At 34.1% G+C, this 17151-nt stretch overlaps 1 non-coding gene and 1 pseudogene across 1 annotated transcript; one reads left to right on the plus strand and one right to left on the minus strand.

The window, feature by feature from the left end:
• Positions 1 to 14829: 14829 nt before the first annotated feature.
• On the minus strand, positions 14830 to 16802 carry LOC146887620 (uncharacterized; annotated as a pseudogene).
• Positions 16166 to 16271, plus strand: LOC114180033 (small nucleolar RNA R71). The gene has a single exon (XR_003603609.1). It is a non-coding gene; the product is annotated as a small nucleolar RNA R71 (small nucleolar RNA).
• Positions 16803 to 17151: the final 349 nt, after the last annotated feature.

Below are 17151 nucleotides of genomic sequence, written 5' to 3' on the forward strand. Positions count from 1 at the left end.
AAATGAGAAACCGACAAAGGGTACTTGAAGTCAAAAAAAGAATATACACAGAATAGAAGAAGAAGTGATGATGCATGCCCTACGACACCTTTTGTTAGAGACAAATCGAGGCCTCTCCTCTGTCATCTACCCTCAAATTTAAATTATTTGTGTATCTAAATCATAATCACCACGTTTTTTGAATATGCTACCTAGATTCTCTGCCCTCTCAATATTCTATTTCACTTCTACATGAAGAGAGTGTACCTCCACACATTTAACAATTTTACTACTCTAAAAAAAAGAATATATTAATAACAGTCTTATACTATATCACTACAAGAATATAAGTTTTTGGCGTTGTTAGAAACGGATGTCACCAGACCAAAATCGATGATAAGGGAAGATTGTGTGGATCCAGCGATAGTAAAGTGGACCACGTCAATTACTTGGATGCAAAGCTTGTTTCCGTCGGCTAAAAATATAATAATAATTTCCTATGTGTGTGTTGATAAGCGTTTAGCAAGTGAAATAATCGTTGATGTAGTACTAAAATATTGTCCTCTTGTATTGACTTGTTGAATACTAGATTCTTAATCTACGTAATTTTGAGCAAATAAGAATCAATAGAATTACAAGCATAAAATTTTAACAAAAACTTCAATCAATATAAAAATTGTAAGAGGATTGATTTCATACCTTTTTCTATAGAATTATACTCTTTTTCAATTGATGCAAGCAACTTAATCATCCACTTGAGTTTACTCAGAGCTATTTTACCCATAATCCCTTAGCATGTAAAATCTATTCATTAAATTCGAACCCACAATTCCTTAGGTCAGTTTACAGAAATTCAATAGAATCATGAAAAATCACTAATCATCTCTATTGTAAACTAATTAGATATGCCCAATTTCCCAATTGTGACATAACCTAACATGTCTTGTTTATAATCGCAAACAATCCCCAATTTCCCAATTGTGAAATTGCTCATAGAATAAACGATAAAACCATAAACAAGCACTAAGATGAAGAACATTAACAAAATATCAGATGTAAAAAGTAGAACCTATAATCCAAAGTCTTACATCAATCTTCCTACAAAAAGGGAAATTAGTTCTGCATAATGAAAAGAAAAAACTAAACAAGGTAGACAAAGCGAATAACGAAATAGAGGAGAAAGAAGAAGTTTTTTCGTGAACGCTCCTCCTCCTTTATATTTTCCACGTTCTCTCTCTTTGTTGAGGTGATTTTCTCTCTTCTCTAACCATTTCCCCGTCTTTCTCTTTCTTTTGTTTCCTTTTTCCTTTAAATCTTTATCAGTCCACATAATCTTTAGATTTCTCACTGAAAAATCCATAGAAAGACCCACCAGGCACCTGTGGAACATGTTGTTTTGTATCCTCCAATTTGAGGCAAAATTCACAAGTCATGGAAAAATCCACCAAGCACTTGTGGAACACGCTATTTTGAAACTCGCATTTTTTAAGCCAAATCCACAAGTCATGGAAGACTCCACTAGGCACTTATGGAACATGTTATTTTGTGTCTAACTTACTCCCTCCAGACCTGTTTACACAAACAATACACCAATCCAAAGGTATGATCTGAAACCAACTAATGCATGATGAAATTAGTCCAATAATGCACAAATGAATAACAATGGCCTAAACTAATGCATGAATACACTTATATATTATCTGCTTATCAAATTCTCCCAAGCTTAGACTTTTGCTTGTCCTCAAGCAAAGAAAATGTAATGAAATAGAATAGTAAATGCAAACAAAATGATGAGTTAGTATCTAATCTCAAATCTAATTTCACTCAATAATACTCTAGATACACACATTCCACATTTGTTGGGTCCCCGAGTGCAATTTAATCAATGAGTAAAGGCACAAGACATTAAGGAGAAAAATCTTTGATTTTTTTAAAGCTCTCTGCAAAAAGGATATCTTCTTAGGTTTCTAGCCTAGGAAACACTTACCTGCTAACTAAGCTTGGATCCTCCACTCAAATGCTTTGCACTTACCACCCCAGTCTCAAAGGAATGTCTCTTTTCCCAATAACTAACCGTCTCAAAGGGATGTCTATTTCACTTATTATTATTAATAATTATACTCCCCCTCTCCTTTTTTTTTTTTCTTTTTTTTCTAATTTTTTGGTGAAATTGACAGACATTTCTCCAGTAACGAAATGTAGTGAGTGTCATCTTAGAAACCTAAAAAGAACCTTTAAGTCTATCACTCAAAATATATCTTCCTTACATGTCAAGTGTCCAGACCTCCTCTTGTGTAATATATAAGTTCCCTAACAATTATCCAATGTGCTTCCCTAAAATATAATTGAATAAACTTAGACTTGAATCAAATTAATGTGTATGCTATGCAAATGCAACAATAAAATGAAATGCAACAACTACATGCAATTGACCCTCCTAAGCTTAGATGTTTAAGTTGTCCTCAACATAACAAAACAACTAAAAAAGGAAGGGATGGACTCACAAAAATACTAATGGTGGTGGCGGAGCAAAGCCATAGTGTCTTGGAGCAATTGTTCTACACGTTGTTGATGGAGGAGTTGACTATCGTAGAACTGTTCGAACTCATTGTAATGGTGTTGTTGCTGCAAGTGGAGTTCACTAAGGGACTGATTGATATGAGCAAACGCTTCAGCATGAGAATTTGCAGGACTTGATGGCACTCTAGAGGGTTAAAAAAGTGTAGGAGGAGAGGAATTGAGGGCATCAGAAGCGGAGAACGTCCACATGTCTCTACCATACACCGTAGTAAACTCAGGATTAGGTTGAGGTTGAAGTGTCATGCCTTCTATAGAATTCATCACCAAACAATATTGACCATCCCGTTTAATCAATGTCATTGTTTACAAGCATATCAAGATCAATATGAGATGTCCCAAATATTGGCTTATCATGGAGAGCAATAGTCGTTATCAGCCCACCAATTGTTATGTTTCCTGAGGAAACTTTACCAACCTTAGTGAGTGACGAGCCAACCATGCACCTGAGTCTAAGTGAAAATCATTTATCTTACCCCACATAAATAATAACTCTGATTTCCTTACAACAGCAGTGTTATCACCCCAAGCAAACAATGTATGAGCTAATAATTGATGAGCATAACGAAAACAAGGGTGATGGATGTGAGATTCCTTGGAATCAGATGAAACAAATTTACTAGAAGTAGATAAACGACACCAAAAGGCATGTTCATTAAAAACACGAGGGTACCTCCTCTCACCACCACTAGGAAACCCAAAAATGGCATTCAACTCAGCTAACTCAAGAGTGTAATTAGTGTTGTGCAATCACAACTTAATCAACCCCTCTATGCAATTCTTTCCCTGTAAAATATTTGTAAGACCCAAAGAATTTAAATAATTAAATAAATAATTATTTAATAAATGCGGGTAGTGGAAGCCTTTATGGCATTAAATGCTAACTAGCATGACGTGGAAAAGTCCAATTTATGGCTTTCAAGGTTTTCTGCATGAGCTGCCTGGAGGCAGAGCATGATCCGTCAGGCGACGCGAACTAGAGAGTCCAATTTTTTTAGTTGCTTTGGATCTTTCAGTTATTTATGACATTGTAGTGATTTTCTACATGCGGGAATATGAATTTTGATGTATGTATTTGACTGTAGGATTGTTATTTATAAGGAAGAGGGGTAATAGAATAAATGTGTTAATGGAGTATGATTTAAGGTATGATGCATTATATTAATGTTAAAATGGAACACAAACGATCTCTGTATATAATTGGACTTTCAGTTCATGTTAGAACGCGTGCTAGATTGGCTGGGTTGAAGTTTAAGGTGTGTAGAGATGGGGGAAAACTGGGCAGAACCTAGGTTTGGATGCACCGCCTAGCGGTGCAGCATATGTCGCCAGGCGACACCTCAGCATAGGGTCAGATTGACGTTTTGTTTTGTAATTCTGCATTTGGGTTGTTTTTGAATAATTTTCTATGAAATCGAAATTTGTATGTAGAAAGTATGGACAAGTGAACCTGTGTGTAATATGGACAAAGTTTAGGTCTAACTTTGCAATGATTGGGAGTGCATATGCATAAAAATAGCATGTTGGACTAATTTAACGGTGACAGGCGCGGAGGCTTGAGTAGAGTAGGCGACTTCATGGTCGAAAGGAGGCGGCTTGAACAGTACATTGTCATTGATGTTAATCAGTTATTGTGGCTGGTGAACAGTGCGAAGGCGAAGATGTGAGTAGATTGGAAAACGTGAGCAAATAGGAGAAAAATAATTTGATGAGAAAAGTGGGGGGCCCTTGGGGTTTAATGGGTGAAAATTAATTTCCCCCTTTCCAACATATTGTACAGTCACATTATTGTTCTTTCCCTTTTTTCTCATTTTTTTTAGATGAAAAACACTCATTCATAATACATGATCTGTGGTGATGTTAATGCAGCACTAGTCACATTTTTTTCAAAAACACCACCAACATACATCTTTAATCTTTGACCATTCACTCTAAAACTTCTTTTTGAATTGAGGTCTGAAATTTCAACTATACCAAATGAAATATTTGTCTCACAACAAACAAACCAGACCACCTGGACTTTAACTTACCAGGAAAAAAATTGAGCCTGGTATTGTATAACAATACATGTTGCCCTGGTGTAAGCTCTCTATGCACAATTCTTTTATCATGCCATTTTTTTGTTCTTTCCTTATAAATGCTAGTGTCAACACCCAATTTCGTCCGGGTGAATAAATTTATTTTCAAAAAAATAAAAATAAAAAATGTTTTTAGTTAATGGTAAAAGGTAAAATAATTTTCTTCAAAAGATTTTCAAACTTTAATTTTAGAAAAAAAAAAGAGATAGAAAAAAAAGGAAGAACCCAATTTTTATTTAATTATCACATACTTTTTCATAAGCCCAATAACCCAACGTACCCTTTGTTCTTGGTTCGTGATAAAGAAATTAGTGATATGATTCTAATAATTAGAAGCAATATCTCTTTCAAATGGTAAAAATCAATATTATTAATTGGGATTTGATTTTGTGCTCTGATTTGTTAATGGTTAGAATCAATATTACTGATATTGATTGATTTTGTGCTCTAATTTGCCATGATTTGATCCCATAATGTGATGCTATCATGACCAATTCCGTCCTTATATTGTTCATTACAATTAAGGCTGAGATTGCATTGATATTGCAAGGTGTGAGTATAAATACGCACAATGTCATATGAAATAAAAAGAAATAAAAATATTCTTTACGCTTCTCTAATTCTTCCCCGTCACCACTCCTACTTTCACACCTTTTTTTTATTTTTTATCTCTCTTTCAAAAAAAAAAAACAATCATTGAAGGAGGTGGAAAAAAAGAGAAGAAAACATTCTCTATACTTCTCTAATTCTTTCTCATTACCATCCACATAGACACCTCTCATTTTTATCTTAATTGGAAAAACAAACACAAAAATATTAGAAAAGGAAGCAAAAAAAAAAGAGAAAATGTGAGAAGATATTGAAATTTTTTTAAGGTATTTCACTCCCAGTTCTTTCATCTTTCGATTTAATTTTTCCAATTTTCACTTTTTAATCATAAAAAATATTTTTCCCCTTTCTTTAGTGTCTGTCCGGCCACTTGCGTCGCATGACATACAATTTAACTTTTGTTCTTTTCTAAAAAATATATATAAATGATCTTAAAATAAATAAATAAATAGTTTTCTTTGTTTACTTCTTGATATCTATCTTGTTGCTTACGACATCCACATCCACTTTTAAATAACTTTAAAAAATTATTAAAAATTTATAAATGATTAAAAAATGAGAAAATAAAAAATAAAAAAAAAAAATCATTTCAAGTGTCTGTCGAGTAACTCGCGTCGCGTGATACCAATTTTAAAATAATTCGAAATACGAAAAATTTAAATAGAAAGGTTTTAAAAAAAATCATTTTTCAAATAGTTTTCCAAATAGTTTTTTTTAAAGAAATACGTAACCCTGATTCTCCATTGTAATTGTAGATACGTAGGAGCAAGGATTAATCCTTGTCAGACCTAAAAAAGTAAAAAAAAAAATATTTTTGTTTCTTTTGTACATCCTTTTATATTATTTTTGTGAAAAATAAATATTTTAAAAAACCACATAACTTTTGCACATTTAATTAAAGGTATCGTCTTAGAACGGACGTTGTGGTGTGCTAATACCTTCCCCACGCGTAACCGACTCCCGGGCCCAAAATCTGGTTTTTCGCATATGCATAATTTAAAAAAAAATAAACAAAAAAAAAATATTGCTCTATGTAACATCCCGTCAGGATATTATTGATTTAAATAAATAAAACTATTAAAATAATAAAGCTGTCGCATTTATGAATAAACCTCATTTCCCAAAAACGCGGGAAATTTAATTTTTATTAACTTACGAGGATAAAAGCAAAATTCATAGTTCATAAAACTGAAATTTCATAATAAAACCTCTCATAAGAGTTTACAAAATAGTCCCACTCAAAACAATACAAAAATATATAAAACTCCCCAGCATTTCCCACGCTCTGTGACTAAGCCTCACCGGCTCCACCTGCATCAACATTTTCTGCTCATGTGTACCGCGTCTACGATTATCGCCAAACACAAGCAGATAGGGTGAGCTTATGAAAACAACATACATCATAACAATAATCAAATAACCAGTTATACAGCTATAAACTCTACAAAAATCAAGATGCCATAGCTTACTCAATTCTCTAACGCTTGGCCACAACCAGACCATTCGTGTTCTACCTCTTCTAGTGATTACCCCAAGATAATTTGTTGCCAAACATATCGGCCACAACCAACAGAGCACGTGCGGGAACCAATGCCACGGATCACACACCATAACGCCAGGTGGAGTTCCCAATTACGAACATAGTCCGTAATGTCCCAAGACTACCAAACTCGTCAGCCAACGACTGAGGAGGGCAATCTAACTGGACCCATTCGTACTGGCCACAACCAGCACACTCACACCGGCAACACTCGCCAACCCGAGCTAAACTCAAGGGTTCCTCGTGTTCATCCGCCATCCTAAGCTCAACTCGAGGGATGCCATTCCGAGCTCAACTCAAGGAATGTACGTGCTTAACCCCTATCCCGAGCTCAACTCAAGGGATATGTTCCAAGCTCAACTCAAGGAACCCAGCAATCTTACCTTTGAGGCATCACCAAAAGCCTGGTAGATCACCCTACAAAGTCCAATGCTTAGGACTTACAGCAGCCAAATCGCCTAGCGTCGCCTGGCAGAAATTCATCAGAAAACACCCAGAACGTTCACAAACTTTGAGTCGCCTGGCGGTATAGGGATTCACCGCCAGGCGCTGCACCCAGAAACTCCAAATTCTCGTGCTCTCTCTCTTTGGTGTATTTTAAGCTTGCCAAACCTTTGCTATTTACCCACTTTTTCCCTTTTAAAGTGTGCCTAAAACTAGGTTATTAACCTAAAACGAAAATTACCACTTAATGGTGGTTAATTCCCATTCATTGTTTCACAGCCACCCTTATTCTGCCATTCCACTAGGATGTTCCTCAACTCTTCATATTCAAACCAAAGCCAAAAATATCAAAAATTAAGTTTAATGTAACTTCCTCCAAGGCTTGAACCCATAACCACTCAATCACAATTCAAAAGCACAACCAATTCAACCAATCATATTTCATGCTAACCATCATAATTCAATTATCATATTATTTCACAACATGATTATCATATATTTAAAATAACAATGAATAATAACACAAAATGGCATACATAGGACTCGAACCCAAGTCCTCTCACACAATCAAAGTACTCTCAACCACTTAAGCTAGTACCTTTCCATATCATTCCATTCATAATTTAATGTCATAATTAATTCTCCCACCCGCATTTATTAATTAATTATTTATTTAATTAATTAAATTTCACGGGTCTTACACTCTACAATAAGTTCAAATTGTTTCCCACTTTCTTTATCACCAAATTCTTGGAAATTTCTTATGAAAAATGAGAAAATAATAAAACTTTTTTAATAAAGAAATTAAATATTGTTTATTATCATTTCTTTTGAAGCACCCATCTAATCTTGCATGCATGAAATTGCTCAAATCTATTTCCATATTCATCTCTCTTCCACCATAAACTTTGTTTTCATTTCCATGGAGGATCATCATAAAGGGGACACATACCTTAAAATGATTTCAAGAAACTCTCTGAACAAAAAAAAACAAAAAAAATGAAGAAAAGTCTGCTAGACTAAAAACTTTGAAGGACAGTCTAGGCAAAAATAAGACAAAAAAGAAGTGAAAAAAAAGAACAAAACAAGGGACATCCTGTCACATGAACTAAATTCTTTTCATCTAAATTAAAGTTTTTGTTAAGAAAAAAAATCATGATTTGAAATGATGTGTGGCCATGTTTCTTTATCCAAAAAAAAACAAAAGTAATTATCCTTTGCTAACCAATTTGAGCCTTCCATAAAGTTTTATTCAAATTACCCTAAACAAGGGTCACCCTCACACTAAGGGTTGACATAATATTTGCATTTGTTTCATCTGAATGGTAGTTCACCAATACAAAAATATATAGAAAAAAAAAGGAAAAAAAAAAGAAATGGTTATATCAAGAAAATAAAAGAAAAAGAGAAGCAAAAGGTGAACAAGAAGAAGTCAAACAAATTTTGAATGAAACATTATTCAAAGATCCTTGTTGAAACAATCCTCACATCACTTGTTTCGGCCTTTACTATCATTTACTTCCATACCCCTAGCCTTGGCCATAATACAAGCCTAATAAAGTCCACACAGATCAAAGATTGATTGTTACCTTTCAAAGGTTTTAATTTAGATCAAAATTTTGATTTGCTAACAGGTTTGTTCTAAAAAAAATATTAAAAAAGTGTGTTCAGATATTTGCTTTTAAACACTAGGGCAATTTTCTGGGTGACATATTTCCAAAGCTTCAAAATTAGCATGGGCAATCAGACAATTAAGCTAAATTTGGGTTGTCCTCTTTCAATTCATTCCTCATGAAACTCCATCTTTGCTCTAACAATAACCTCGCTCTAAGCCTAAACCTTGACCAACCTTAAAATAGTCCATCTTTATCAATCCCAAACCCAAACTAAGGTAGTCACTTTGTTTGTAATTCATATATTTCGATAATTCATTCTGACTTGGGGCATTTATTTACATCAAAGACTATGATCACATTAGAGGCAACTTGTGAAGACCTCATCATTTTTCAATCTCCTCAATTGGGCAAAGTCAAACACGCTTTTGTACCCTAAGACCATTCTAGGCTCTCACACCAGGGGCGATTTTTTTTTGAAGTCCCCATCATTTTCTTCATACCATCAGTAACTAGGAAAGCCCAAACACATTTTGTGCCCTGAGACCAATTCAAATTGGGGCAACTCCCTAGTTAATCTTCATCACCTCATTTAAACCTTTTCAAGACCTTGGCAATTTCATGGATGTCATTCAAATAGTGTTTGAAAAGAAATGATTAAAAAAAGTGTTCGTTAGTAAACTGATTAGACCAAAGAAATGATTTGAAAAAGTAAAAAAGTATCAAAGTAGAATGATTCCATGAATTCGAAATAACAATGAAATGGGGAACAATTCGAATTTGTTTTAAAAAAAATGCAAAAGAAAAAAAATTCATACATAAGGTAATTCATACATCATACTAAGTCATGCATACATTGGTCATCCATCTTTTTGAATAAAATATTTTCCATCTTTTCAATCAAAATCCTCTTCATTCATATGAATTACCAATATACCTTAAGCCTAGTTTCCACTGGCCATTAAGCACAATTTCCACATTGGCCCCTAATTCCAGTTTTGTCTGGCCTCTATCTTTGTTTAGTCTCTAAGGTTAGTTTTCCTCGCTCTCAAATTAAAATAAAGGAAAAATGAAAAATGAAAAAAAAGCAAATTCCACCCATGCATCCACGCATCCATGTATGCATCATCATATAGGTTCAAAAAGAAAATTATAACCTGTCATGCATCATCAAGTCATCCATCATAATCCACAAAATCATTGAAAATCATTTCAAAAAAAAAAGTCAACAATGATAATTTTTTGTGTAAGTCTCACCAATGTTAGACATTCACGCGATGTTTGTCGACATTTCAAAAGCAAAATTTAGGTTCTCCTTTTATACATCAGGACCCTCTACGAGGCAATGGTCATTGATTTCCTTATGTTTACATCAAGACCCTCTACAAGGCAATGGTTATTGATTTCCTTATGTTCACATCAAGACCTTCTACGAGGCAATGGTCATTGATTTCCTTATGGTTACATCAAGACCGTCTACAAGGCAATGGTTATTGATTTTCTTATGTTCACATCAAAACCCTCTACGAGGCAATGGTCATTGATTTCCTTATGTTCACATCAAGATCCTCTACGAGGCAATGGTCATTGATTTTCTTATATTTACATCAAGACCATCTGCGATGCAATGATCATTGATTTTCTTATGTTTAAATCAAGACCCTCTACGATGCAATGGTCATTGATTCCTTTATGTTTACATCAAGGCCCTCTGCAACGCAATGATCATTGATTTTCTTATGTCACATCAAGACCATCTGCAAAGCAATAGTCATGGTTTCTCTCATCATTGAGGCCTTCTACGAGGCAATGGTCATCGATCACTTTACATCAAGACCCTCTGCAAGGCAATGGTCATTGATTTTCTTATGTCACATCAAGACCCTCTACAAAGCAATGGTCATGGTTTTTCTCATCATCAAGGCCCTCTGCGAGACAATGGTCATCGATCTCTTTACATCAACACCCTTTGCGAGACAATGGTCATTTATTTCTTATGTCACATCGAGGCCCTCTACGAGGCAATGATCATCGATCTCTTTACATTAAGATCCTATGCGAGGCATTGGTCATTGATTTCTTATGTCACATCGAGGCCCTCTACATGGTAATGGTCACTGAATCCTATGAATGGACCCTCTCCACGGGATTGGTCTAATTTGTTTTTTTTTTCAAAACGTAAAAAAAAATGGTGTGTCAGATGGAGACCCTCTACTTGGTAATGGTCTCCTAGTTCTTTTCTTTAAGATATAGACCATCTCCTCTCGAATGGTCAAGTTTGTCTTCAAATTTGTCTTCTCTTGAAACCCGAACGAAATTAGTGTTTTTATCTTTACTTAGCTTTTATTACGATAATATGAAAAAGTCAAATTTTCATATTATCTAGTAAAATCTAAGTAAAGAGGGGCAACTGTCAACACCCAATTTCGTCTGGGTGAATAAATTTATTTTCAAAAAAATAAAAATAAAAAAAAAATGTTATTAGTTAATGGTAAAAGGTGAAATAATTTTCTTCAAAAGATTTTCAAACTTTAATTTTGGAAAAAAAAAAAGAGATAGAAAAAAAAAGGAAAAAAGAAGAAAAAACCCAATTTGTTTTTAATTATCACATACTTTTTCATAAGCCCAATAATCCAACATACCATTTGTTCTTTGTTCGTGATAAAGAAATTAGTGATATGATTCTAATAATTACAAGCACTATCTCTTTCAAATGGTAAGAATCAATATTATTAATTGGGATTTGATTTTGTGCTCTGATTTGCTATGATTTGATCCCCATAATGTGATGCTATCATGACCAATACCTTCCTTATATTGTTCATTACAATTAAGGCAGAGATTGCATTGATATTGCAAGGTGTGAGTATAAATACGCACTCTGTCATATGTAAAAAAAAGAAAAAAATATTCTTTACGCTTCTTTAATTCTTCGCCGTCACCACTCCCACTTACACACCTCCTTTTTTATCTCTTTCAAAAAAAAAACAACCATTGAAGGAGGTAGAAAAAATAAAAGAAAACATTCTCTATACTTCTGTAATTCTTTCTCATTACCGCCCACATAGACACCTCTCATTTTTATCTCTATTGGAAAAACAAACATAAAAATATTAGAAAAGAAGCAAGAAATAACAAAAGAGATAAGGTGAGAAGATATTAAAATTTTTTTAAGATATGACACTCTCAGTTCTTTCATCTTTTGATTTAGTTTTTCCAATATTCACTTTTTTTAATCATAAAAAATATTTTTCCCCTTTCTTTAGTGTCTGTCCGGCCGCTCGCATCGCATGACATCCAATTTAACTTTTTTTTTCTGAAAAATATATATAGATGATCTAAAAATAAATAAATAAATAGTTTTCTTTGCTTACTTCTTGATATTTATCTTGTTGCTCACGACATCCACATCCACTTTTAAATAACTTTAAAAAATTATTAAAAATTTATAAATGATTAAAAAATGAGAAAGTAAAAGATAAAACAAAGAATTTATTTCAAGTGTCTGTCCATCTACTCGTGTCGCGTGACACCAATTTTAAAATAATTCGAAATACGAAAAATTTAAGTAGAAAGGTCTTGAAAAAATAAAAATAAAAAATTAAATCATTTTTCAAATAGTTTTCCAAATAGTTTTTCATAAAGAACTGCGTAACCCTGATTCTCCATTGTAAATGGAGATACGTAGAGCAAGGATTAATCCTTGTCGGGCCTAAAAAATAAAAAATATATATATTTTTGTTTCTTTTGTACATTCTTTTATATTATTTTTGGGAAAAAATAAGTATTTTGAAACACCACATAACTTTTTCACATTTAATTAAAAGTATCAGCTTAGGACAGACGTTGTGCGATGTTAATACCTTTCCCAAGCGTAACCGACTCCCTGACCCAAAATCCGGTTTTTCGCAGACATTGCTCTTTTTTTATGGTTTTTCATAGTTTTCTATAATAACTATGGTAGCGACTCCAAACTCTGTGTTTTTTCAAATTTTAATCCATTTTTTTGTTCTTTCCTTATAAATGCTAGCATTCTCATAAGCCTGCAATCTAAATTCATCCAACTCATCCATTTGCAATAATCTCTTCTCACCTGAAATCTTCGAATCCAAATTCAAGAATTTAATAGCCCAAAATGCTTTGTGCTCTAATTCCATCAGTAAATGACATGATTTCCCATACACCAATTGATATGGAGACACTCAAATAGGAGTTTTAAAAGTTGTACGGTAAGCCCAAAGTACATCATCTAGTTTCCTAGACCAATCTTTCCTGGATGAGCTCACAACTTTCTCTAAAATTCTCTTCAATTCCCTATTGGAAATTTCCACTTGCCCACTAGTTTGTGGATGGTAAGGAGTAGCGATCTTGTGGTTGACACCATATTTCCCCAAAAGTGCTGCAAATTTCTTGTTATGGAAATGTGAACCTCATCACTAATTATTGCTTTTGGCACCCCAAATCTAGAAAATATATGTTTCTTGATGAAACAAATTACCACTTGAGCATAATTTGATGGTAATGCCCTAGTCTCCACCCACTTTGACACATAATCCACTGCAACCAAAATGTATTAGTTCTAAAAAGAGGAAGGAAAAGATCCTATAAAATCAATACCCCACACATAAAAAATGTCCACTTCCAGAATGCTATTTAAAGGCATCTCTTTGAAATATTTCCTACCCTTTTTGTCACACTTCTTAATAAAACCACGGGCATCTTTAAAAAGAGTAGGCCAATAAAAGCCACTTTGTAAGACTTTAGAAGTTGTTCTCTCAACACTAAAATGCCCCCATAACTGATCCATGACAATGCCAAAGGATACTTCGAAACTCATTCTCAGGAACACATCGCCTAATGATACCATCACCACATCTTCTAAATAGTAGAGGATCATCCTAGAAATAACTTTTAACATCATGCAAAAATTTCTTTCTTTGCTGAAAAGTCAAGTCATGAGGAAAAGACTTTGTCTTTTCTTTGTCTTTTCTTTTTCCTAATACAGCACCCACAACATAATCACTAGCATCACACATAAGTTCAAATGGTAAAGACAAAATAAGTGTTGTAATTTTAGGAGCAGAGACAAGTTGTTTCTTTAAAGTCATGAATTCTTGCAAACATGCATCATCAAACACAAAAGGAGCGACGACTATTTAGTTGTAACCAAAATAGCGATCAAGAAAACAGTAGTACTCATGTCCAGATAACTTCTCAAGCATTTGATCTATAAACAGGAGTGAAAAATGGTCCTTCATTGTGGCTTGATTAAGTCTTCTATAGTCAATGCACATGCGCCACCCTATCACTTTTCTTGTGGGAATGAGTTCATTCTTTTCATTTGTCACTACTATTATCCCACCTTTCATGGGTACCACATGAACTAGGCTCACCCACTCACTATCAAAAATTGGATAAATAATGTCCGCTTCTAATAACTTGATTACTTCTTTCCTCACCAAGTCCTTCATTGTGGGGTTGAGCATTCTTTATGGTTGACAGATAGGTTTGAAGTCATCTTCCAAATAAATTATGTGCATGCACATCGTAGGACTAATACCTTGTAAATCATCAATTGGCCAACCTATAGCGGATTTGTGCTCCCTCAACACCTTTACAAGCTCCTCTTCCTCAACAACGGTAAGTTCATTGTTTATAATGATAGGATTGAGCATTGTCTCATCTAAGAAACTGTATTTAAGGCGAGAAGGAAGTGGTTTCAATTCTACCTTGGATGTCTCGTCTCCTCCACCTTCACTCTTGTTAAGGTCTTCTACTCTTCTGGTAGAACTGAATAAAGGCTTGAGAACTTCTAATTGATGGGCACATTGCACCACTTCTTCATCACTCACTTCTTCAAGTAACTCCTTTGCGTCCATTCCTGACAACAAGGTGCGCTCTAATGGACTCTTCCTCCCATGATTATCCATTTCCTTTAACACTAAAGACTCAAGTCGGAAACAATCCTCCTTGTCCACCTTGTGCTTCATTAGAGAGTTATTATTGTAGACTTCACTTGTCCAATTCCCAACATTTTAAAAATGAATAAAGGCATCAAATTGATGCTTGCTCCAAAATCACACAATGCCTTACTCACCATTATATTTCTAATCTCACATGGAATCACAAAGCTTCCTGGATCCTTCAACTTGGGAGGTAATTTTTTTTGAATTATTGCACTGCACTTCTCTGTGAGTATTATGGTTTCATCTTCTTGCAACTTCCTCTTTCTAGACAACAAGTCCTTCATAAATTTTGCATAGCTAGGCATTTGCTCTAAGGCCTCCACAAATGGAATATTAATGTAGAGCTTCTTAAAGACATCAAGAAATCTTGCAATTTTTTTCTCCTGATCTTTCTTCTTCAACCTTTGAGGGAATGGAATCGTAGAAACATATTCTCTCATTTTACCTTTTTCACTCTCTTCACTTTTTTCTCCCTCACTATTCTCCTCACAATTTTTCCGCTCATTTTTTCCACTCTCTTTTACAATCTCATCTCCTCGTGCATTTTTCTCATTACTCACATTACTTTTTTTCTCATTTTCTACCAACCTTCCACTCCTCAATTGAATTTCCTTACATTGCTCCTTTGGGATTGGAATGGTGTCACTAGGGAATGTTCTAAGAGACCTCTTCGAGATTTGTCGTGAAAGTTAACCAATTTGATTCTCCAACTTCCAGATTGAAGCTTCCTAATTCTTGAGATTAGTCCTTGTCTAATTCATGAAATTAGAAGTCTGTTCCATAAATGTTGAGGTTTGCACTGTTAGCTTCTCCACAACAATCTCCAAATTAGACAACTTACTTCCTTGGTTGCTAGATTATGCTTGATATTGATAAGGAGGCTTTGGTTGATTAGATTGATTCGAACCATTCCAAGGTTTGTTTAGTGGGCTCCTCCAATTTGAAAAATTATTAGCAAATTGATTATGTTGTTGGCACATTACATTCTCCTGGCCTCTTGTTGAGTTACTTGACACTCACCATTTTGATGCATTCTTCCATAAAAATCACACAGTAGATACGTTGTATTAACTGCTTTTGCTTGTATATTACCCAACTTCTGCATCAACTCGGTCATTTTGTGTGTTAACAACTTGTTTTCAGCTAGGATAACATAAAAAGTACTAACCTCTAACACTCCAGCTTTCTATTTTGTCGGTCAAACTGCATATTCACAATGTTAATTGCCATTAACTAAATAGTCTCCAAAGTTTCCTCATGTGTTTTCAAATTAAACGATCATTCACTTGTCACATCTAGAATTGCTTTAAAAGATGGTGCAAGACCATAATAGAATATTTGGACTTCAACCAATTTGGTAAAGCATGATGTGGGCATCTTCTCAAGAGCTCCCTATAACTCTTCCAAGCCTCATACAAAGATTCAGTTTCTTGTTGCACAAAATAGTGATTTCATTTCTCATTTTTGCTAACTTGGATGGAGGAAAGTATTTGGTTACAAATTTTGTAGCCATATGTTCCCATGTAGAAATACTGCCTGGAAGTTGTGTTTGAAGCAAACTTTTAGCTTTATCCCGTAATGAGAAAGGAAAACGCCTCAAGTGGATTGCATCATTTGAAACTCCATTAATCTTAAAACTATCACAAATGGCCAGAAAATTCTCCAAATGAGAATTAGGATCCTCTGAAACTGCACCTCCAAATTGATTATGTTGGATGACTTGTAATAGTGCAGGCTTGATTTCAAAATTGTTGGCTTGAACAAGAGGTCTCACGATGCTCCCTTGGTAATTATTTGTATTTGGCATCGAATAATCAGGTAAAGTCCTCCTCACAGGTTGTTCTTCACCCATCATTGATATGTGTTCTTTCTTATGATTTTATGGCCCTGCTTTTCTCTCTTGCTTCTTCTTTCTTGCGATACTCCTATTGCGTATAGCAGTATGTTCAATTTCTGGGTCAAAAAGCAAGATTTTTTCTGCAATTGTATCTCGCATAAATAACTTAAAGACATAAGATTCTAACAACAAAAATCACGTGAAAACACATTAACAACAAACAATATAATTAAAACAAAAAAGAATAAACTGAAAACACAAAAAATTTTGACTACCTAAAAATTAATACTCAAATCTTAAGCAAATTAGATCACTAACACAACAGAAAAATCAATCCCCAGCAATAGTGCCAAAAACTTAATAAACGTTTGGTGAGTGAACCAATCATTAACTTAGTAATAAAATATCGTGCTGTGAGATTGACTCGTTGAATACTAAATTCCTAAATTACATAATTGTGAGCAAATAAGAATCAATAAAATTGAAAGCATAAAATTTTAACAAAAAC

Source organism: Vigna unguiculata, chromosome 3 (assembly GCF_037176805.1).
Source record: "Vigna unguiculata cultivar grain cowpea cultivar isolate G323 ecotype 2 chromosome 3, ASM3717680v1, whole genome shotgun sequence".
Classification (NCBI taxonomy): Eukaryota; Viridiplantae; Streptophyta; class Magnoliopsida; order Fabales; family Fabaceae; genus Vigna; species Vigna unguiculata.